Below are 23,630 nucleotides of genomic sequence, written 5' to 3'. Positions count from 1 at the left end.
TAGATTTTTGACAATTTATGATGGGGTAACGTGAATAACTTTTGAAAAGGACATAATTACATGAATTAATTGTTTTTGTTGGAACAAAATTCCAAATATCTCGAAAACTATTGCATTTTGAAAGACATTTGTTAAATTCATTTTGATTTAAAATGATACTTAAAATTATATTCTGTAATAAAATTGCAGTTTTCTATGCCAATTAGCTTGAAATTTAAAAACATGTATAAAGTTATTGTTAGAAAAACTTGTTTGCTGATAATTTCTCCATCATGAAATCCTTTTTTCTTTAAATTTTTGTTGACAAAATATAAAAAATTACAAAAAAAAATTTTTGGAATTTGAATTTTTAACATAAATTTTTGGGAAAAATGACACAACATTTTTTTCAGTGTATATTTTTTTCATGCATAAGTATTCATTCCCTGTAACTCGTTCTCAAATAGTTTTACTGTATAAAATAGTGTAATCAAACAAAAAAATTGAAATTTTTGCACGGAAAAACGTCTACGCCATTTAAAAAAATTGCACTTGAGTCAAAGTAATCTTATTGACTGTGGAAAATGTTTAGTCTTCCATGCCGGTGAAACCTGTAAAGTTTCATCGGAATTTAAGATGGTCGGTCACGTTTTTAGAGATTTTTGGACGGATCTTCGTGGAATTCCTCAAAAGCTTCCATATCTCAGAAAGTAAACAACATATCCAAAAACAAAAATAATAGCGTCTAATGGTCACGTTGGGCCTTTCAATTTTTTGACGGTTTCTCCGTACATTGAATGTATATATGCCTTTTGTAAGGTCTCAACTATTCAACTGATACACGATTTACAAAAAAAGGTGCTGAAAATTTTCAGTGCTCTGCGATGCAATTTGACACATGATTATTAATCTTATGTTTGTGGCTAAATATTAAAGATTATTTTACATCTCCAGTGTTGTAATTTTTCGAAAGACAAACTTGCAATATCATATTACCGTACTAAAGTGTCTCTATACACGAGATTGCGGCATCTCACTCGACGCGACAACCAGATTTTAATGTAATGCCCATGGAAACTTATTTCCCCCCTTTCTCCCCATTTACACATTTTATTCTAAGCCTTTAGAACTTATTGAACTTCTTCTTGGCACCAGCCAGTTTGCTCACCTTTAGCACATTGAAGCGCACGGTCTTCGACCGGTGAAGGGGCATTTCTTGTCAATGTAGGTTCCAGCGATAGCCTCTTTTGGAGTTTTAAATCCGAGACCGATGCTGCGATACAAACGGAAACCCTTCTTCTTGTTAACCTGTTTACGGTTCAGGTTAACACCGATTTGCTACTGGAACGCACGCTCGTTCTGATCAGCCATCTTGACGTTGGGAAAAAAATCTCTCCCGAAATTAATCTATATCTCTATATATTATACCAACCTGGATAAAACTGAACGCCTTCAGTGTACCGCAACAGCGTTCTATTGAATGGAAACGGAAATCCTCTAGCAATGAGTTTTTCATAACCTCCTTTGCAAACCAAACCTATTTGTAGACATTCTAACAATGTTTATTTCGACTTTTGAAGTAGAATACTTTCAATATAGGAATCCCGTTTCAAAATGTTCGACCGAAATTTTACCCGATATATATATATATATATATATATATATATATATATATATATATATATATATATATATATATATATATATATATATATATATATATATATATATATATATATATATATATATATATATATATATATATATATATATATATATATATATATATATATATATATATATATATATATATATATTTATACTATTAGTTGAGTCTAATTATTTCTGCAGCAAACAACTACATAAATAATTTCGGCCAGGTTTTTCAATCAAATACTCCTATGTGTGCCGACGCATTCGCATATTATAAGCCCGCTCAACAGACAACCATGCTGTAGCTTCAAATAGTTCAGTGTGCGAATGTCCACCACGTGGAAGCAGAAGAAAGCTAGCGGAATCATGTTCGTCGTTCTCCATGAGAACTAAGGTCATGAGAAACGCCGATAACATGAACGAATTTCGCATCGTCGACCAGTGGGAGCAAAATGCGACTAGCTCACCGAGCGAGCAAACTTTTAGCTGTGTTGTGTGTGAAGGTGGAGGCTCATGACGCTGACGCTATGCGCCTCTGCCTTACCGCTCGGATGCTCTGAGCTTCGCCGTTTCGCACTCAGTCCGACTTAGCCAGTCCTCGGGCAGCAAGTGTCGGAAGCAGTTCATTGTCGTTGCGTGTTGCATGCGCACTTGGTTGCACGCGCGTCGGTTTAATTATAGAACGCTGTTGGATCGCGTGCGAGATCCGCAAACCGGTTCCAATTTTTTGGCTGTTTTTCGCGAATTAAGCAGCTGTTTACATGCAAGATTGTTGCTTACAAAGGATCGACAAATATAGTCACAGGTGACGATGAAATTTATCACACAGTGTGCTTAAAGTTTACTAACCTCAAGCGCCGCTGCCGAATGGGTATGTGAATGAATCGATCTAAAAATGTTATCAGTGCCAGTGAATACACCATCAGAAGCAGCTGATAACATATTGTGCTCCATCTAATCTATGTTAAAGGTTTGCGGTTAGTAAAGATATAAAAAATTGCCGTACGAGGAACAGGCCACCACTATATGTAGACTACGGTAAGTAAGAGCACAATCCAGCATAGAATAAAAGTAATTGATTGAACTCTTTCCCGCACAACCACGACAAGGTTCGCGTTGCTACACAGAATAAACATGATAAGATTAAAACCAAAACAAACTACTTTTAAATTAAAACACATGGTTGTTTTTTTACGAAGTGGTTCGCGCAATATGAGGAACCAGTCGAAAGTTGGGAGTGATGAAATGACACCGCAAGCAGTTTACTGCCAGACAAATAAACAACTTGTGCATTCAAACAAATGTTCAAGTTGCACTGGTCGTCGCCTGTTATTCCTTCCTTGGTTGACCCGAAAAGTTCGAATAAAATAATAGTATAACGGAGTGAATCTTTGTTCATTACCGGTACCAAATATTTTAAAATTCAAAACAAACTAAAAAAGATCAGTTCTAAAAGGGTCTGTTCTGGGCAGTGTAGTAAACTGGAGTCTGATGAGTGGGATAAAACAGCAATATTGAAGAACTAACGAAAAGGTGTCGTGCAAAAGATCCTTGGACCGGGATTAGTTAGGTTCTTTCTTGATAAATTTAAACCTTATGACTAATCACGATAGTTTTCAATCCCAACGGATTAGTTGGTCCAATGCAGCGGGACCCAAGGTGATTGAAACACAACATTCTGCTCTTTGCTCCAGGAACAAACACGTTGAAGTTGTTCTTATCCTTCCGACTCTATAAATGACTGCCGTGGGTATTTTTTGACATGAAGTTTTTTGCATGCGTATTGCACAATAAAGCGACTGGTTCTCGATTGCGACAGTATAGCTTCTAGAATTCCTCAGCACTTACTGGAGAAAGATCAACTTCAAGTAGTATCCATGCCAGACCTCATTGTTTTTTTTTATTTTTCACGTTCTAGAATCTAACAGTTTCAAATTCATGTCATGTCATGTGTAATTTCAGGTACTTGATATGCTCAATTCGAGAGATACATAATCTGTAAAGAAAAGGAAATATGTAAAAGCGATTAGTATTTATTCAAACTGGGTACAAGTCTCGGCCAACTTAGGATTAGGGCATAAAAGTCAATTTCCAAAATTCCCTTTAACGGACCACTTCAATGTAAACTGTGGTAATAGTGCACCTGTATTATTACATGATTTCCTCTGTTGTGGCCAGGTCTAATTTGTCCAATTTGCTTTGATACCTAAAACAAAGTGATTAGAACATTTAGAAACGCTCATCAAATCTAAATACTCATTCGTTACGTAGATTTCCTGTACGAAAAATTTGAATCTCAGTGCAGATCGATTCACTATGGCACTCTCTGACACTGCAGTTCACTGAACACTATATCTCCGTAAAACATAACAGAATACATTCAACGTACCTTGATCCCTTTGCGATAAGTAAAGGAAGCTTTACTATTTCACAGTTCCGTGAAAAATAGTCCCATTGCCGGAATTTCCTGTCCGAAATATTCTTGTTCGTACATATTTGTTTACATGCACATCGGCAACACTATGGCAGATGTAAAAGTTTATGTGCACTATGTCAAATTGTTTTGAAGGTGGTCAAAAGTGAATATTGAAATTTTCGAAATACATATATTACATCGTAGCCAAGTGTGTATGTGACATAAGTCATCAAGCGTGAATTTTATGTCGGAAAAAACTATATAAGTAAACAGTTGCCTCATTTCTATCGAAAAAAAATCATCAAAACAAGTCAGCATAATTGACCATTCATTCTAGATCGTTTGTAACAGTGTGACAACATGTTGCATAAAATCATATCCCATGGCCAGCTAGCATCAGTTTTGCTTGTTTGTTGATGAAAATTACATGACTTCGATTGACGTCAAAACCTATATCTAGCCAGCAAATTAAAAAGGGTTTATATCAATTTTGGGGAATCAGTGCGGCAAAGTATGGAAAAATGCTATAGTTGTTTTTTCCATGCAAAGTTGAGCAGTGATCGTGAATACTACGATAACATTCTACTGAACATGAACATTATTTGTGTCAGTAGGTACACTGAAAATTCAATAAATATTTAGTTGGCGACCAAAATGACAATATTTTCTGCATGTTCGTTATTTAAAAAATTATGTATAAAGTTTATTAATGTTGACATTAGTAGAAATATTCAGAGACACATTTTGGCAGAACATCGTACATACTATGAACTCAGAAAAACCTTTCGGTCAGGCACGGTACTCCTATCGACAAAATTAACTTTTGAGACCCCGAGGTACCTTTCACTTGTAAATTGAGGTGTTTGGTTGGGTCTAGTTTTCTTAATTTACAATCAATTTGAATCATATGCACGTGATTGGGTATTCATTTCGTAATTATTCGGGAGGCGTTTCCAATACAATTAGTAGAGAGCATATATCCAATATCAAACATCTCAGGTTTTTGTGTAGAATATATGAGGGAATTGCATTTATTTCGGATCGCTTTTGTAAATATTTTGAAACTTATTCTGGGGAACCTTATAGTGGAAACATTGTAAATGGGAAACAGCAGTGGACAATTTTTAAGACCGTTTCCGTTGATTTCCGGTTCTTAGAACCATGTTTTTTGTAAATATTTTCCTCAAAACCTTATTGATACATTCATAACACTAACAATGTTTATTTCATCAAACAAGATGTTTCAAAACGTAGAATGTATACACGATGATATTGTGGAGTTTAGCTGATGCAAATTGTTTTACCGCATGACACGAATATTCATCAAAAATTTCGGATTCCTGAATCATGTGATCGGAAAGAAAAGTATCGACATATGCCCCAAAGGACTTAAAACGAAATGGCATTATTGATTGTGAATTATTCAGACGACGATTGAGTCAATTTTTGTGCCACATGTCGGAGAGATTTAGATAGGAATGTTTCACAGAGGGGTTGTACCTTTCGCATGTACTTTCTTCATAAGGTCCACCGGAATACTCTCAAAAATGATCAGGAACAAATCCTAGACCTTCATTCACTACCCTCGAATATTTTGTGACATTTTGTATATTATTTCAAAACTCTGTAGAAACAGGACAAAATTCTTTTCTAACGCTTTGAAAGCACTTATTCTGCTACAGAAACAATGTGTTGCGGATGTAGACCGGACTTCAAAAAACTAAGTTGCGTATCCAAATTATATATCGTTGGATATCTGAATTTCATATAATAAAAATACTATGAAGTTGGTGTTATCGTATTTTCATTACGTAGAATTTCGCTAAACGTACATATACACAAAGACTTTTTCAAATGCAACACTAATTTTTTGACTGAACCCATTTTGTCAAGCCCATCACAGTATAACCAACAGTGTTCCTAGAATACATTCACTGTCAGCATCTTTTCTTCGTTGAAGTGGTCCCTTAAGAGGAAATTCCGGAGTTACAAAACCTGCAATCGCCAATCACAATTGTTGATATTTTTTCGAGAGTTGCCCTACTGGATCTGTAGAGCTATGTTCTGGGAAGGGCTCCCCGTCAGAATCACTCACTACAGTTGCAGACGAGACGGGAAATGTCACCCACTAAAAACTGTTTAAGGCCAATTGAAGCAGGCCGTGATTCTGAATGTGATATTCATTGTACGGTTCAGATATGTGCGGGCGTAGGTACTTCACGATCGTGTGTATCATCGCGAAGGGCTCGAGCGTTTGTACGTTAACGTGTTCGAACGCATGTGCGTTTGTATGTCGCGTGTGCTTACGACGACCGTTCTCTGGAATTTTTGACGAGAAAGGATTATAGGCTGACTTGGTTCTCAGCAAACTGCCCGCGAACAAGGTTTAATGAAATCCAACCTCATAGAAACATCAGAACTTTTTAAACATTATATGGCATTTCACGGGATGTAAAGGAATACCTTATTCTGGTGAAGTATATATGGTTCGACAACCGACAATAAAACGGAAGTTCGCTGTCCTCCCACTTATCTCCTCCAATTTCTCCAATTAATTTCTGTTTCAGTCAGGTGCAGCTTTGTGCGTTATCTGGAGAGATCCAACAATGCCATACTTTAAGCCAAACCCAATAAGACTGGGGATGGAAATGTTAGGAGGGATTGACAAGAGACCCCCGTGAAGATCTTTTAACAGATCATCCTTCAGCGCAATCGAAAGTGACCTTTCTCCGACATTGCTTGCACTGGCTAAGTATTGAGACTTCAAGCGAGCATCTTTGCGATTGTGCTTCTTTTCTTTGATTTTTATCAATTTTTTTTTCTTATTTTTAAGAGATTAGAAAGAGCATGCTTCTCGCAACTGCCCACAGTGCACAGTGGTCCAGAATGTAAATTTAGCAGGAATTTTAACCTTTTGATAAAACTAAATAACTTAGCTTTACAATACGTTTAGGGAAGGATTTAGGATTATTAGAGAGCTTTAACCTCGATATGTCATTCACCCTTAATTGTTTAGGAAATTTCTTGTACCTTGCAAGACTGTTCTTTTCGCTTAAACAGAAGTAAGGGTGGTTCTAATTTTAGTGAGATTTAAAATTGTACTTTTTAAAGGTTAGAGATAGAGCTTGATTATCTTCGATGAAGTTGGAGAAGAAACACATTTTAGAAAGCTTACCCACTACTTAAAATAATAGAAAAGTCTTGTACTACCAAGGGTCAGTTCGTGAATAACCAAATTTTTAATATAACTTTTGCAATTTTCATTTTTTGCTTGCATATCTTTTAGATGTTTTTCAGAGTTTGTTCAATTCTACCTCGAATCATAACCTTATATGTAGTTGAAAAAGAATTATCTTTTGTTTGCCTCTAAAAAGGTTGATATTCGTATTCCAAAGAACCACATTTTTGGCGAAGAAGCGGTGGTGCCATCAAACAAATTATTCGCCTTAAAACAATCTTATAGTTGTCTGAAGACTGCTTCAGTTATAAATCAATGCCGCAAAAGTTATTTGAATGAACCAGTTTTTGGTATGAAAAAATAAAAAATGCCCCATCCTTTGATTTTAAATTGGTTGTAAAATGAAAAGTATGACAGATAGATCTTACCTGTCTTCAGCAAACTTTTCAAAAACTTGTCGTTCTACAACTTCACTGAAGGTCGTATGGCTCTATTTAGAATTATTAAAAAGTAAAATTTTTATCTTTGTAAAATTAGAACCACCCTTACTGTTGTTTTAACAAACTTTTCCAAAGACATAATAAGGCTAAATGGTTTAGTTTTAGTAAAATCGCAAAATTCCTGCTAAATTTGAATTCTGGACCACTGTGTAGTTGGACGAAATACGAAAAAGCCGGACATTGATATTTACGATAAAACTATTAGGTATGGCACTTCTATGTCTTCGGAAAGATCTCTTTATTTTTTGAGTACTTTAATATAATACAGCGGAGACCCGTTTTTATCAGCCCCCTTTGTTTCTGTTAGGTTGACAAAATAGGGACAATGGCAAAACATATTTGTTTATTTCTTTTTGATAAACCGAAGCTGTAAAAATATTCTTCTTTAATCCCTAGATATAGCCTCATAATACTGGTTGGTCGATAAAATCAAGTCAACAAACTAATAAAAACAGGGGCTGATAAAAACGGGTTTTCAATGTAGTGGAACATTTTGATTTAAGCGATATATATCCAGATAAAAAAAATAACTTTCTCAATTACTGTTTGAAAGGTTGAGTGTCTATTTGTATTTGTATTTGTAAGTTCCTACAATTTATTTGTAGAAAAAAAGAAATTAAAATTAAAAGATCGTGTGATTTCCTACATTAAAAAAAATATGAAAATTTGTTCAACTTAAATATTCCATCAATTCGGTGCATCTCAAATTGATATATGAGCTGCCCAAATTATGTGGTGGGCATTTGCATCACTGCCGATTATGAAAGGAAGCGCATTTCTGCCACAGTATGACACAACCTTTTTAAAATCATCAAAAAGTGATGATTCATTATGTGATAAATATGCCGAACAATATACGTATTTCCTGTTTATGTTATCAACATTCATATGCGCTGTAACAACACTAATATCACGAGTTGTGAGGTCGAATATAAGACATGCGCCAATATGCACATGAGGCATATATGAGGCATTTCACGTGAACTTTTTATGCCATTTTCGTTGAAAGCTATAACCCAAAATGGAGCCTTCAATATACGACACCTGATCAAAATTATTTTTAAGGTTTTTTGCTTAACAAAACACGCATAATTCAATTAAAAGTAGACTGGTGGGTCCTGGAAGAAAAAAAAATGGTCGAATCAATCCACCCTGAAGTGATATTTTACTTTTCTCGTTGCTGAATTGATCTTTCTAGGTAAATATACATATAATTATATATAATAAATTGTATAGTGTAAGTGTATAAATTCTATTTTAAAACCGTGTGCTTTTCGCATGTGTTCATGGATGATGGCGCGCGGACCGTGAATCTGATACCATTGTTCAGTGGATATGAGAGTTTTGTTTTTTGAATCGGTCCAATTGAAGGCATGGATCTAGACTGCTGGTACCGAGGATAAAGACTTCCGGAAGTTCATGATCGCGCTAACGCGGGAGTTTGTAGATTCACGCTTATGACCGCGTTTGAAAACGAAAAGTGCTGAGACATTTACCTAATCACCGGGATATTATTATGTTTGCAAGGTCGCAGGTATATGTTGCATGGATAATCGCGGAGGGCTCAAGCCTTTGTATGTTAACGTATTTGTCGCGTGTAGGTGACTTCGCGTGTGTAAATGAGTTCTCTCATATCGCTAGTGCTCCCGGTCATGCCGCTATGAAACGTGTTGTCTAGTGTATATGAGCGTCTTTTTTATTGGTCCAACTGAAGGCATGAGGCTAGGCTGGACATTTTTAATATAAGAAATATGTCAAAAGATCGCAAATTGATACCTGTCGTAATTTAAAATCTGATATGGCGAGCTATATTCAATACTACTAGCGTTCAATAACGTTTTAATGGTAAAAAAATTATGAAACAAGGGTATTTTTGATACCAAAAAGTTGTCTAGAGCTTGAAAATTGTTATTCGTCGCCAATTTGCATCCCAATATGGTGTTATTTTTACGACGATTTAGCATTTAAAAGCATGCATATTTAAATAGGAATTTAATTCCAAGGAAACGAAACTTGAAATGCGTCATAAATTAGAAATTCAAAATGGCAGAATTATATTAAAAATTATGGACTATTCATGATGATTTAACAACTAGCATAGTTACAGTATGGTCCAATATCCACATTAATGATTAAAGGTCGTTTTATATGTTTTGTTGTAATGAGACAGACAATTTGTGACAATGTGAATAACTTTTTTTCACTCGAATGTTTGCGCATTTTTTTTTAGATTTAATTGTTCTGTAGTAGATTTGTATACACACATCGACTGCTATCGCCGGAAATATATATTCCTTAAAGAAGCATAGTTTCCAACGGCGGTCTATTAAATGAAAGTGTTCTTGCTATTCGTTAGTTGGTTGCTGTTCTCAATGAATTAAGTTTTTTTTACTAATTGAATGATTGAGTGGTAGTTTTCTCTTAACTCGAATGCTCGCGACCAAACCTTCTAGAGAACCTCCATAATGTGTCAAAACGATGTACAGTAACAGCAACAATAACAGAAATATGTTTTACCAGCACTCAGTAAATAAGGACCTAATCGTTTAACAGTGAGTTTCCAATACGATACGCCATACAGTAATAATAAGGATATATGTATACGTAATGTGAGTATGTGCTCGAGATTATTCGAGAATCACCTAACCAGCACAACCAGACATGGATTAGATTTCATTGATACGACTATTGACGATATAAATACAACAGGCCTCTTTGAATGAATGTGAAGTTATTGATTTCATTAATTTAATGGATTTTATTATTTTTGTTCTTTCATTGACTTTGCTGATTTCATTGTTTTCTTTAATTCCAATTTAAACATTTTCACATTAACATCAATTTATATGCTCTAGATAATTTTGCCGAATCAAATATATCTACATTTCTCGGTTTCATGCAATTATTCGCCAAGACAAGGTAGCGTTTTTTATTTTAGTTTGGTGTACGCCATCTTGATTTTCAGCATTGAAACAAACATCAATTGTTGAACTGTTAACAATTGCTCAGAACCAGCCATTTCGAAATTGCCCCATCGACTCTCAACAACTAATTGATCTCAATCCAGTTGTCTATTCGGCAGCACTGCACACGTATTTAATGCTTCTTCTTTCACCGTGTATAGAAAAAAACCAGGTTCGGTTTTCAAAAGCCGAACCGAAACCGCTGCTAAGAATACATCAACACAAGTAGAAACTCGTGCACACATGTAAACGACACTGAGTGACTCGGTTTGGTTTTAGAAACTGAGACTCGGTTGAGGTTTTGACTTCGTTTGCCGTGTGAACGAAATCAAAACCGAATACGATGTGCATCACTCGTTTACACGTATTGAGATTTTGACAACCGTGCCGGTGAATGTACGGACCGGTTGGTTTTCTTACCCACCTCTGATTTTCAGCCGTCAATAAGAGCTTCGATTATTTTTAACTCTGATTTTGAGCCTTCACCAGTTGGATTTGTGCTCTGCCTAAGCTCTAAATTGGGAGAAATAGCCATTTGAGCCAAAAGCTCTGATACTGAGTCCTAAAAATGTGTAGATAGTAATAGCCATAAAATTTGATTCTATATTATTGTAGGTTTAATGGCAAACTCAAGTATGTAGCTGTGAAAAATTTGTAACTTTATAGTTTATGGATTATAACACTAGTTTACAAATGATAAGGCAGGAAACAAAGTATTTTCCAAAGCAATTTTGCATTGCATTGCATTCCTTGTAGTTGTTTGTCTATATCTCGTCAAATCATCCGATTGACGTAACAGACGTACAGTCTTGCACTTTCCAAAAATGTGCAATTTGCATAGATATTAGGGTTTCACGCGACCGAATGTTAGCAAGTATAATTTTCAACCGTTTAAAAAACATATATTTTTTTACTTCTACTTTGGTCGCTTGTAACGCTTGTATTTTAAATATTTTTGGAAAGAGCACATCGACGTCTTTTGAACTCTTTATTAATTGAATTGATCGCATGATTTTCTCTGAAGATAACTATACCAATAACTAAAAGAAGTAAAAAAGTATTTTTCGAAAAATCTCTAAAATGCTGTTTAAAAAAAAAAGAATAAATATTGTTTCCATGCTCAACGACCTAAAATTAAATTAAATATTTATACTAGCGTCATAATTTTATTTTGTTCGCGTCAAGAGGTTAGAGTGAAAATAGGAATAGAGTGAAAATATGTTCAACACCCTACATCGTTGATTCAGTTTTCATCGCAGACAAAACGTTCAGAATTGATCCCTCGAGATGCGATTTAAATTCAATCAATCTACAATTCAAAACTGGTATTGAGTGAGATTGCATCTCATTCAATTTGTAATACGGATATCATCGTAAAAACGTTGTTGTTTCCACCGCATTGTTTTTTTTCATCGAAGGCAATCAACTTACATAAACTTCATTTTTATCGGGAGTTAGGAAAGTATTTACTTTCAAATAGAGTCTATTTTGCCAAAAATCGAATACATTTAGAATTACTCGGACATTATACAAACGTGCCACAACACAGCTCCTACGCCACACACCCCTCTCCCCTGCCTAACCATGTATCTGCTACTGAGGAAGCTAGACAATTTTCCTATGCAATCGGGTTGATTGACGGAATGCCGTCTGTAGTTCTTGTAGTTTTTGACGAATTGCCATCTGTAGTTCTTATTTTGTGCGAAAATATCACCCCTCTTCACTTGGGGGGTTTCTTTTCGAAACACTCTTATTTTTCTTCTTCCCATTTTTATTGCACTTTTTCAAATGCACTTTTATCTCACACCACTGCAAAAAACACCCGCGAAACTTTAATCGTTTACTAACAAAACTTCAAATTTTCTGCTACTGTGTAGGTAACCGAAGGAAAATGTCCGAAAACTCATTTGTGCGTTTAAATTTTCACTTCAAATTACATTTTTTCACAATGTAAACAAGCGCGTCGGTGCCTAGCAACAAGCGGGCGTTCCTGGCTTCCTTTACCGTTGTGTGTCCGACGCGGTACCCGGGTACCTTTTTAAGTTTCAATTGATTAAATTCCTATGTTTTATCCATAGCTGGAAATTGAAACTTTGTGACATCTTAGAACTTCACTAAGTCAAGCTTTTGGGTTAATAATATTGTTGATATAGTAAGGGTGGGAGTGAGGTGGGGCTCCTGAATTTTTTTACTACGTAACAGGCCGACGAGGGTACCCACAGAACTAAAATGCCCGTAACTAAGGTAATATCTAACCGATTTCGATACTTTTGGCCGTTTTGGATTCAGGAACTCATCCACTTTTGGACTTGGAAAAATGAATCGGGTTACTTCATTCGGTTCCCGGGAGTCCGGGTTTCCGGAAGCAGGTTCCAGTGCTGGGGTACTATTTGTGAACTTCAATGGAATACTAGCAATATGGGTATCAAAATTCTTGGAATTGCATCAGTAGGCTGTATCTCGTGGTTTTGGAACCATTTGGTGATTTGACCCCGGAACGGACATTCCGGAGCAGGTTCCCGTGGGGCCGTGAGTGGCCATTCCATTCCAATTCCATTTTTCAAATTGCCATAGGGTCCCGTAACAATAAAAAACAGACTTCCGAGACAATTTGAAGAGTTTTAATACTCATATTGCTAGTACATTATTAAAATTTACAAATCATATCCTAGTACTGGAACATTACTCCGGAAAATCCGGATTACCAAAAACCAAATCCATTATTCCGGTTCTATTGTACAGAATTAAAAAGTGGACGAGTTTCTGAATCCAAAATATCTAAAAGTGTCCAAATCGGTTGAGGGAGGCCATAGTTATGAGCATTTCAATTTGTGGGTACCCGGGTACCCTCGTTGGCCTGTTAAAGGTGTTTTTTTTGTTGGACACATAACTGTTAAGATCATTTTTGAAATAATTCGACCTAGGTTTGGATAAGAGACATCTGATAGTCAGTTACGAACTGACTCGGTTTGATGAGTGTATGTATTGTAGTGTATATGTAGTTATCTGGAACGATCTCATTCTTTTGCATTTCACATGCCAACCGTTGTTACAAGCTAGCCTCGCTTTCACTAGAAAAATTTCATATCAGCAAGTCACCCTATTTGACGGTAATATTAGTTGCCGCAGAAAACACTGAGCACCATTTATTTGTATATTAACACAGCCGACGATCAGCGGTAGAAATTTCGGCAAAAGATGCAAAAAAGAAAAGAAATGGCAGAAAACATTATGTGTGTACCATAAATTCAATTACAAAATTAATGTCGATATACAGAATATTATACACGGAAGTACGAGTACAGACAACAGAGCTAGAATAAATAAAATGCTGTTAATCTGCTAAATGCCTTCATTTGAAATCCTGGCTCATGGTTCCTTATGCTCAGACTACACTGTTTACTTGTGAGGCTCAGATTGCCATGTGTCAATTCTGTGAACAAACTGCACACTACCCAAAAACTCTGAGTGGAAAATACTTTTAGAAACGTAAAGGAGAGTTACGTTAACAGGGTCTTGTTTTCGAGACATAAATAGATTTTAACATTAGCGGTTTTAAAGAAAAGTAAATTTTCATAAAATTTCTCACTAGATTTAAATTGGAAACGTTTTTATGCAATAGCTTTTTCTTTAATTTTAAAAGAAATAATTTACAAATTGGCAAGGGTTCACGACATGAAGCATCTGATATACGACAACTTGTTACATTCCACTAAAGCTAACTGTTTGCAGATTTAAAAAATCAAAAATGCATACCTCAGAATGGATGCTATGATTGAATGTTTTTCTATCCGAAGTTAAACAAAAATATTGTATCTGAAAACAAATACAGATTGTTTTTGAAGTTAACTGTTTGTTTAGTCCGGGACGAAAATTATATTGTTGTACGTATTACGGCCGTTTAGCTACAATTATTTCTGTCACCCTAAGCTTGTGGCTACGCAAAGTTTACATCCGTACGTGCACTTCGCATAATATCGACTAGCATCGGAGACTGAACTTGATCTTGGCACAACAAAAACACGAAACAACCAGCGGAAACCATTAGCAAACCACCTTTGCCTACCTATTTGGTTGGTTAAATTGCATTTTGATCACCGTCAAACCAAAAACATTTGCACGTACCAACCGTATAATAGGCGCATCGACATTCAAAACCAAGAGACCGTCATGGTTGCCTTCACCTTCGCGTACTGGCATTTGTTATAACGTGATCATAACTATCTACTACGCATTTTAAAGCTACCAGAATGTGCTATCATGTTCAATACGAATACAGGGCATATTTAATAGAATAAATTAACGTAATCATAGGCTTCATGATTATTTTGGACTGTGAGCTCATATGATTTTATTACTCAGGTAGTTTTTGTTAGGATTATGTGGCTCAGAGGATGAAAAATGATTACATGATAGGTTGTTGGAAATAAAATTTGAATTGACCAAAAACCGGTATTTGACCCTGATATAAGACCTAATCCAAATATTCCTACGCACCTTGATAACACTTATCTGAAGACGACTGAATCCCGATAATACCTGTGATGACTGAGATCATAATCTTTTACCAGCAGCTTCGTTGCTATTTTTAATGATGAATAAACTGTACATTTTAGGTACTGAAACCCGCGTTTAAATGATATATATGATTGCCAATGCATTTCTTAAAACTGACAACTGCATATTATAATTTCTTCAATCGAATTTAAATGATTTTTTTTTACATATAGTATATGTATAAAAGACCCCCGGCTCCCTTAAGCTAACGAATTGACTCCTGTTAAATGAATAGATATCCGTTGAACGGTTTGTTGGACAAGTGGGAAAGTTTGAAACATTATCCCCATGCGCGCACGCATGCATCTGTCACGTAAAAAAGGATCCAGTGTACGTTGGCTATTGAATAGTAGCCTTTTGTCAATATTCACCGCAATTTCTTTATTACATATTTTCAAGGCCACCGATTACCTCTGACACGTCTGAGACAGTCGTTAGACATTCAATACGCCATACAATGATCTACATATGTAGGAACTTATTGGGAATACTAACAAGTATCAACGTTCTTTGTACACACAGAGGCACAACAATAAAAATGCACATAGTCTGTGAGAAATTTTTTAATTTTTTACAACACCTTCGAAACACGCCGGAAAGGTATACTAGCTTGTTTCTGTGCACGACACAACTTTGATATGCAGCCTATGGGGCATCAGGCCAAGGCAATGTCCCCAAAACAGCCATATGACAGAGGCGTATATATGATAAAAAAAGCCATCGTAAACGATAACGAAGACGATACACGACGAGACACGCGTGTATTTAATTATTCAATGCCAGACAGTTTCGATAAATAAACAAGCAGTTTATTGTGCGGGTGGTGAGAAGTAGGAATGAAAAGCGGTAGTGGTATATTCATAAATGACAGCGATTAGCGAACGAATTTGATATGCGGAAAAATATCTTATCAACTATCACCATTAATTTATTTTAAAAATTTCTTATCTAATGGAAAGCATTTTACCGCACCTTAACTTTGAAATCCTTGATCATGGAACGTACATCGTACATGATCAGGTATTCATGTAATTGCGTCGTTTACCATAGCTGGTTGCTGAATTGCTTTCTTAGACAGATCGAAAACTTGTATAGGAGAGGAGCGTAAAGAGTGAGACACTTTTTGTTTGTGTTTTTAGATACCGAATACTTTTAACGTTTCAATACTACGATCCCATTTCGAAATTGTCAACTGGAATAGTTTTTGAAGGCGAATAACAGTTTCTGCCATAGTACTGAACTACATAACAAGACTTTTGCCCTATCTGAGCGGGAATTTGAACAGCGATTTTGTTTTAAATTCCGTAAAATATGCGATTTCTATACATTACGAAAATAATGGACTTTGTGAATCCGTCCTAACTATTTGACCGCCGAGCGAGCATTTTATTGCGTTGTTTGCCCCGACCCTACGGATAACTATGAACACCGCATGAAAGAAATTGCCTACTTACAAATTATTTTGCATTTCGATGTCGTGTGTATGGTAGGGGAGACTGAGGAGACTTGATCCCCTTTTTTATTTTTCAATCCAACTCTTTGAAATGATAAAAAAAAACTAAATAGTTTTTGTCGTTTTATGTAGTTTCTAGGGATGACCGCCAATTATAAAAAAATTGCATGGAAATATTACACTGGACTTGAGCTATGAGCATTTCCGGAAAACAAAAAAAAAATGGAAAATTCTTTGATTAGTGGAGACTCGATCCCGAATTTGGGGACACTTGATTCCTCTTTGAAAGCGTGTTTAAAAGAGCATGTAGGGTAATAAGCCTATTTTTGCTATGTTTCTATTATCAGCCTAACCATCTGAAGCCTTTGATTAGAGCAGCGTCTGTAATATTTGCTCAACGCATTGGCTAAAATGGTATTGTGATAATTGGGGTACTCGATTAGAGTTTTTGCTGCGCTTAAACAGATGAATTTCACCATTCTCAAGACATTTTTGTTATTATATTGGCTCATAATAACAAAGCAAAAATGCTGAAATAATAAAATTAATAAATAATGAAATTATGTGGTACCCTCCCTAATAGGGTAAAAATAGGTACCTTACCTTATTCAATGTTATAAATGGGATTGCGGTATTGATTAGATTGTTGTGATTAGATATTGCTATTTTTGTTACTACATATTACGCATCTCCCACCTGATTTTTTTAAGAATTTTTCTAAATCTCCATGCAATTATTTGAAAGCTGTCTGTTGTTATGGTTGGGGAACGTCAAATGTGGGATGCATGGTTGCTACTTGTTTACTGCAGTAAACAATTACAGTTAAGTTTCTGTATGATGAAGCGTTCATTTTTAACAAATTATTTTTGTTATTGTCTGGCAACAATGACTTCAATTCTTTCTTCTCGTGTGAATTTGGTTATGTTCAGTGGTGTGTATGAAGCATGGCGAAGGGGGTCAAATCTCCACAAATTTGAAGGGATCAAGTGAACCCATAGCATCTATTTCAGCAAACTTTAATAAAAATATAGTTGCGCAAAAAATCAGCTCAATCATAACGTATTCATATAATTGATATTCTCCTGTAGTTCTGCATGCAAAGGTTTAGTATGTAGTGGGTGATTTTATCAATTGTATAAAAGTTTGAAAATTTAGAAAATAAATCTTCTTTAGTTCTTCTGAGATTTTTTGTTTTAAATTGGTAAAAATTCTGTTACACATGTCCAATTTCTTTTTTTGGCATTAAAAACATTTATTTTCTACGCAACTTTCTAGTATATTCGATTAATGTATTCTGATCCGCCTTTGAGTTACGATGATGGGATCCAGTCTCCCCGGGGACCAAGTCTCCTCAGTCTCCCCTATTGCACCGCGATTTCCAGAAGACGGTTCTGTTTTATTAACATCTGTATTCAAAGCGATGTGATATAATAATCCTATTGAAATATTTTATATAAATTCAGCCTAGGCGAAACTAATTTGCGGCTTACATTTAGTACCCTCTTTAATCGAGCACAACCACTGTCCGTCCGGTAAGTAGATTTTCTGTTTCTGAGTATAATTTATATGATAATTTCCAAGTTCATTTAGTTGAGCTCATTAACCCTTTCATGCCCAACTTTTTTCTAGTGCATGTAGGGTTTCAAAACTATTTTTCCTTGAAAACGGTTGGGTCAAGAAACACGAAAAGCCTATTTTCATAAAGATAGGTGCTTCCATGGCAGTGCTAGAAGCTGGTCAATTTTTGCCTTGTAATGCTCAATGCAATTCTCCTAGAATAATGACAATAGTCCAATTATGTAGAAAACGTAGCCAACGACAGTCTAAATTGATAAGTTTTATCAGTCTTCAATAATATTGCACCATAACGAAGATATATGAAAAAATCATTTTCCGTCGTCAACGTAAACTATCCCTGGCAGCACTGCTCCATCGGAATCCAATCAGACTAATTGCAATAACTTCAGTTCTAGAGCTGATCCTTGTAAATGTTAGTACTCAAATTAAAGGCAATAATCACATTAATGAGCCTTACTTATTTTTGTGAGCAAATCTCGCCTCAATCAAAAGTTATAGCTGTTTAAAAACGTTGTTGTCCACAAACAACATGGGCATGAATGGGTTAATCGTACCTCTACAGACCCCATCGTTGAATTGACGCTAGCTCCAAAAAAACAGAGACGCAAATGTGGTTTTACCCAATCTTCTCTTTACTGTGGAGAAAAATTGGTTTTCACCCAATTTTTTCACTTTAGGGAGAAATATAACACAGTGTATCTTCACACCTAGAAAAAATCGTGAAGTTTACGTCTCCTGACCATGATATATACGAGCATCAAAAATGACATATTACAATACAAAAGAAATGTATAGGATTCGCTCAAACTTTGAAAACTTTTTCCGAGGCCCGGAGGGCAGAGTCTCGTATACCAATCGACTCAACTCGACAAATTGGGACAATGTCTGTATGTATGTGTGTGTATGTATGTATGTACTTTAATGTCAAGTAATTATCTCAGCAATGGCTGAACTGATTTTGACGAACCTAGTTTCAAATGAAAGGCCTAATGTGACAGTTCGACACTATTATTTTTGTTTTCCGATATCAATCATATGCTACAGACCAATTCATTCCGAAGAAAACACGCTGGGAATCAATGGTCGAACTCCACCTTAAAACGCTATAAATGCGCTAAGCGACAAGCATTAAAAAAATTCAACAAGCATCCTTCTTTACACCTCAGATCGCACTTTTTTTAATTCGTTTATTTGACACGGCTCATAGCGGTAGCTTAACGGAGCCGTGGATCTTTTATACGTTTTCAATGCATGGAAAAATAAAAACAAAAATACAAACAAGAATTAATTAATTGGATCTCGTGCGCGCAACTTTTTATTGCGAGCGGAGACCTTTTTTCAAACAAACAGCGTCAGGGGGGTCATTTAATTCTCTCTTGTTTTTCACGTCCCGGTCGAAGCTGGCTTGGTGTCCGGGATCAGATGTTCTCCCTTGCTTCTTGCACTTATTGTTGATCAGTGTAAATCCGTCGTCATTGTTACTGCATTCGTTGCCGAAGTTGCTTACAGTTGCTTTTGGGGTGCTGGATGATTCTTTTGTGGTTGTCATTATGGTCTGAACAGCTGCCACAAATTTGGCCACCGTTTGTGGTTCAGACATTGGTATTGAAAACTCTGTTTAGGTTTGTTTGCCGTAGATGAGTTGGCAATCGGTTGAGATGCATTTTCCTCTGCATCTTCCGCGCAAGGTTGTCCATGATGAGCTGTCTGATTACAATACTTGCACGTAGGAGTTTGCCCCTCATGGGTGCATGGCGTAATTTGCATAATTGTAGTTCCGTGACTATTGAGTTTTAATGCCAAGTAGGAGGGTATAGGCCTTTCAACCCGCATCCTCACTACAAAAACGCCGTTAGGAGTACCCGGGAAGAAGTTTCTCCAAGTATCAGGTGTAACGGATTCTACTTCTCCGTATTGCGACATGCATTTTGCAATTGGCTCAGGAGGGGTATGAGGTGATAGGTCATATAACCTTACATCTATATAATCATTCCCAATGTATACGGGAATCTTAATTCCAACGTTGTCACTTTCAACCACATGTTTTAAGTTGTTTTTCAAAACGAAACGCTCGGCTTGTGCTAACGTGTTGAATGATATTAACACTACATTGCGAAGATGATGATACTGAAGGTACAAGACTTCCGCAAGCCTAAGTTGCATTTTTACCTTCAGAAGGTATTCCACTTCACTAAAACTCGGTCATTTTAAACAAAATTTAAAGTCAACGACCGCAGCGTTGGGTCGGAGTAGAGCTTTTTCGTCAACTTTACTCATGATGACAAGAATAGTCCGATGTTTCCTTTGTTCTCGAGACAATGCACACTAGATCAAGAGGCCTGTTGTTCACTTGGCTCGATTGTACGTCTGACTGCGGCAGAAGTAGAAAGTAGACTGCGTCAGATCGCACTACTTACACCTAAACAATCGATACAAACGATTGAATAAATCCACTCTGCGTTCCAAAGTCGCATCCAGTACAAGCTCAGAACCAACCCGAAACGTTTCTGGGACCACGTCAACGAACAGAGAAAGGAAACTGGACTTCCCACTCATATGTCACTTGATGACATTCAAGCGTCTAACTCGTTCGACATTTGCAGCCAGCAAATCTCTGAGGCTGCCACCAACGTTCCTCTACGCCCTCCCATTGGTTGCCATCCTGTCATTATTGTCAAACTGTGCTAATAGTTTGCTGGTTCCTTTATCAATGCTATTCAATTTCTCTCTTCATTCAAGAACTTTTCCGGATTTATGGAAAAAATCTTATGTCTTCCCCGTTTTCAAAAAAGGAGACAAAGGCATTGTCTCGAACTATCGCGGAATAGCTTCTTTATGTGCAGTATCTAAGCTATTCGAAAAGATTGTTCTGGATTTCATCACCCATAACTGCTCCGATTACATATCCGAGACCCAACACGGTTTCATGCCTAAACGATCAACTTCTACTAACTTAATATCATAAACATCCTTCATCATCCGTTCCTTGCAAGCAAGACTACAAGTAGACGCCATATATACCGACTTTTCGGCAGCCTTCGACAAGATCAACCACCAGATAGTTATCTGTTTCTAAACTAGACAGGTTTGGATTCGGCGGCTCTTTTTTTGAATTGGCTTCATTCCTATCTATCTGGACGTGAAATAGTTGCAAAAATCGGAGACTGCACGACCTCTCCATTTACTGCCAGCTCTGGGGTTCCTCAGGGTAGTCATCTTGGACCTTTCATATTCTTGCTCTATCTCAACGACTTGAATCTCTCGATAAAATGTATGGAATTATCACTTGCCAACGACTTTAAACTATTCCACCTAATTAAAACATCCACCGACGCTGAATTCTTACAGTCCCAGATCGATATACATATTCGTTAATTGGTGTCATATCAACAGGATGCAACTGAATGCTTCTAAATGTTCAGTCATCTCTTTCACCCGCAAACATTCCATGATCAGATTCGACTACAATATTTCTCAGAGTGTTCTTCATCGTGAATCGTCCGTGAAGGACTTGGGAGTTATACTAGATTCAAAACTGAACTATAAAGAACACGTAGAATACACCATATCCAAAGCTTCCAAACTCTTAGGATTTCTTTTTCGTGTTACAAGAGAATTCGTTGATGTGCACTGCTTATATTGTGCTTTGATTCGTTCTACGCTTGAATAGCTGTTGTTTGGACACTTTATTACCAAAACGATAGTCAACGCATCGAAGCTGTCCAACGCAAGTTTGTCCGATTCGCACTTCGGCGACTTCCATGGAGAGACCCGCCAAATCTCCCGTCCTACCCGGAACGCTGCAGGCTAATCGATCTCGATCTCCTATCTGTTCGTCGGAATGTTTCCAAAGCTACTTTCATCGTCGATCTTCTTCAATCACGAATCGACTGCCCTGATATTCTCCAGTTATTGGATTTCGACGTCCGTCGTCGTAGCCTTCAATCCCATCCATTCCTTCGTCTTCCTACCGCCAGAACCAATTATGGCTATAATGAGCCATTCGCCAGTATGTGTCGTTTATTCAACCGATGCTCCCACGTCTTTGACTTTCATCTTTCCCGTACCGTCACTAAGCGATTGTTTGTTAACTCCTTGTCAAGCTAGCCCTAGTTTAGTTATTCAGTAGCAAAATTATTGTAATAGTGTTAGTTGTAGAAATAAGCTGTGTAATGTATCATTTGGATGTTTGTAATCTGTTGGTACAAAAGATGAGGAGGTTTTATGCCTGCTGGAGAAAGGGTTTGAATGAAACCTAGCTCCAGGGGGCTTTTCCCTGCTCCAAATAAAACAAAACGCGAAGGAAACCCCAAAAACTAAGATAGAGCGCTACTTCCTATCCACTAACAGTGCAGTCCGAGATAATAATTGATAGCGGCACAACCACACTAGGCACAATATCAACCTTGAAAAATCTGTGCCAAGCGCGAAATTTAGACATCATCTCTACCGAAGCTGTATCATTCTCGCGATGGCAGACAGTAACACTCGAAGTATGCAATTGATCATTCATACATGGGTATTCAAGTAGCCAGCCGGCGGCAGTCAACGAGGAACAAAATCGACTGGCATCATGTTGATGCAATCTAAATACACAACGTATACTAACAACGTTGTTCACAGCGTTCAAGTATGCGAAACCAACTTCACGTGGACAATTGAGATGGATTAAATAATCTGTCTTGGAAAGTGAGCAAGTTTGCATCTGTTATGTAGGGTGATTTGACTATGTGAAAACTATATGGTAGTGGGGGTGTTTCATTATCAAGTTGTAAATAAATTAATTTCGATTTGTTATATTTGCTTTCATTGTCTTGAAAACATATTTTGTTAAGTATTTAGCCTACATTGTGAAATATGAACGCGAAGCGAATCTTCGAAATCAATACCACTATTTTCTTCTTACTAATGCATTGAACAGATATACGACGGCTGCTCTAATATGATGAATAAGGCGACAATAAAAGTATGTCCAAAATAGGCTAATCACCCTATATATGCTATACATATATGCAAACTCTTATCTCGATAACAAAGAAAAAACACTCTGTCGTTATAGTTTATTGTAGTACAATTAGATAACATCCGGTCAATAGAGGAGACCATAAATTAGATCCTTGACAAAAGCCACCCCAACTGAATTGAAACGTGTGTCGGCTGTGGCGTTGTTACTAACGCGTGTTGACAGTAGCTTTTATAACTAACGTATAAATTGACGCCAATAAGCGTGGGAATTTTATGGACATCTTTACACATTTTGTCTCACATGTAGTGAATCAACATTGATTCTTCCCTCTCATTTCACTTTTTAGCAAGTTTACTGGCTTCACAGTATCACAGCGGCTAGAAAAAA

At 36.6% G+C, this 23,630-nt stretch overlaps 1 protein-coding gene across 1 annotated transcript in view; it reads left to right on the top strand.

The window, feature by feature from the left end:
- Positions 1-2,233: 2,233 nt before the first annotated feature.
- The window catches only part of LOC131688959 (uncharacterized), an 84,904-nt gene continuing 63,507 nt past the window's right edge, over positions 2,234-23,630 (top strand). The window contains exon 1 of the mRNA XM_058973620.1: positions 2,234-2,670. The gene's annotated coding sequence lies outside the window, so the exon portion shown is untranslated. The remainder of the gene's footprint in view (positions 2,671-23,630) is intronic.

The sequence above is a fragment of the Topomyia yanbarensis genome, chromosome 3 (genome assembly GCF_030247195.1).
Source record: "Topomyia yanbarensis strain Yona2022 chromosome 3, ASM3024719v1, whole genome shotgun sequence".
Classification (NCBI taxonomy): domain Eukaryota; kingdom Metazoa; phylum Arthropoda; class Insecta; order Diptera; family Culicidae; genus Topomyia; species Topomyia yanbarensis.
This window is presented reverse-complemented; position numbering and strand designations above follow the sequence as displayed.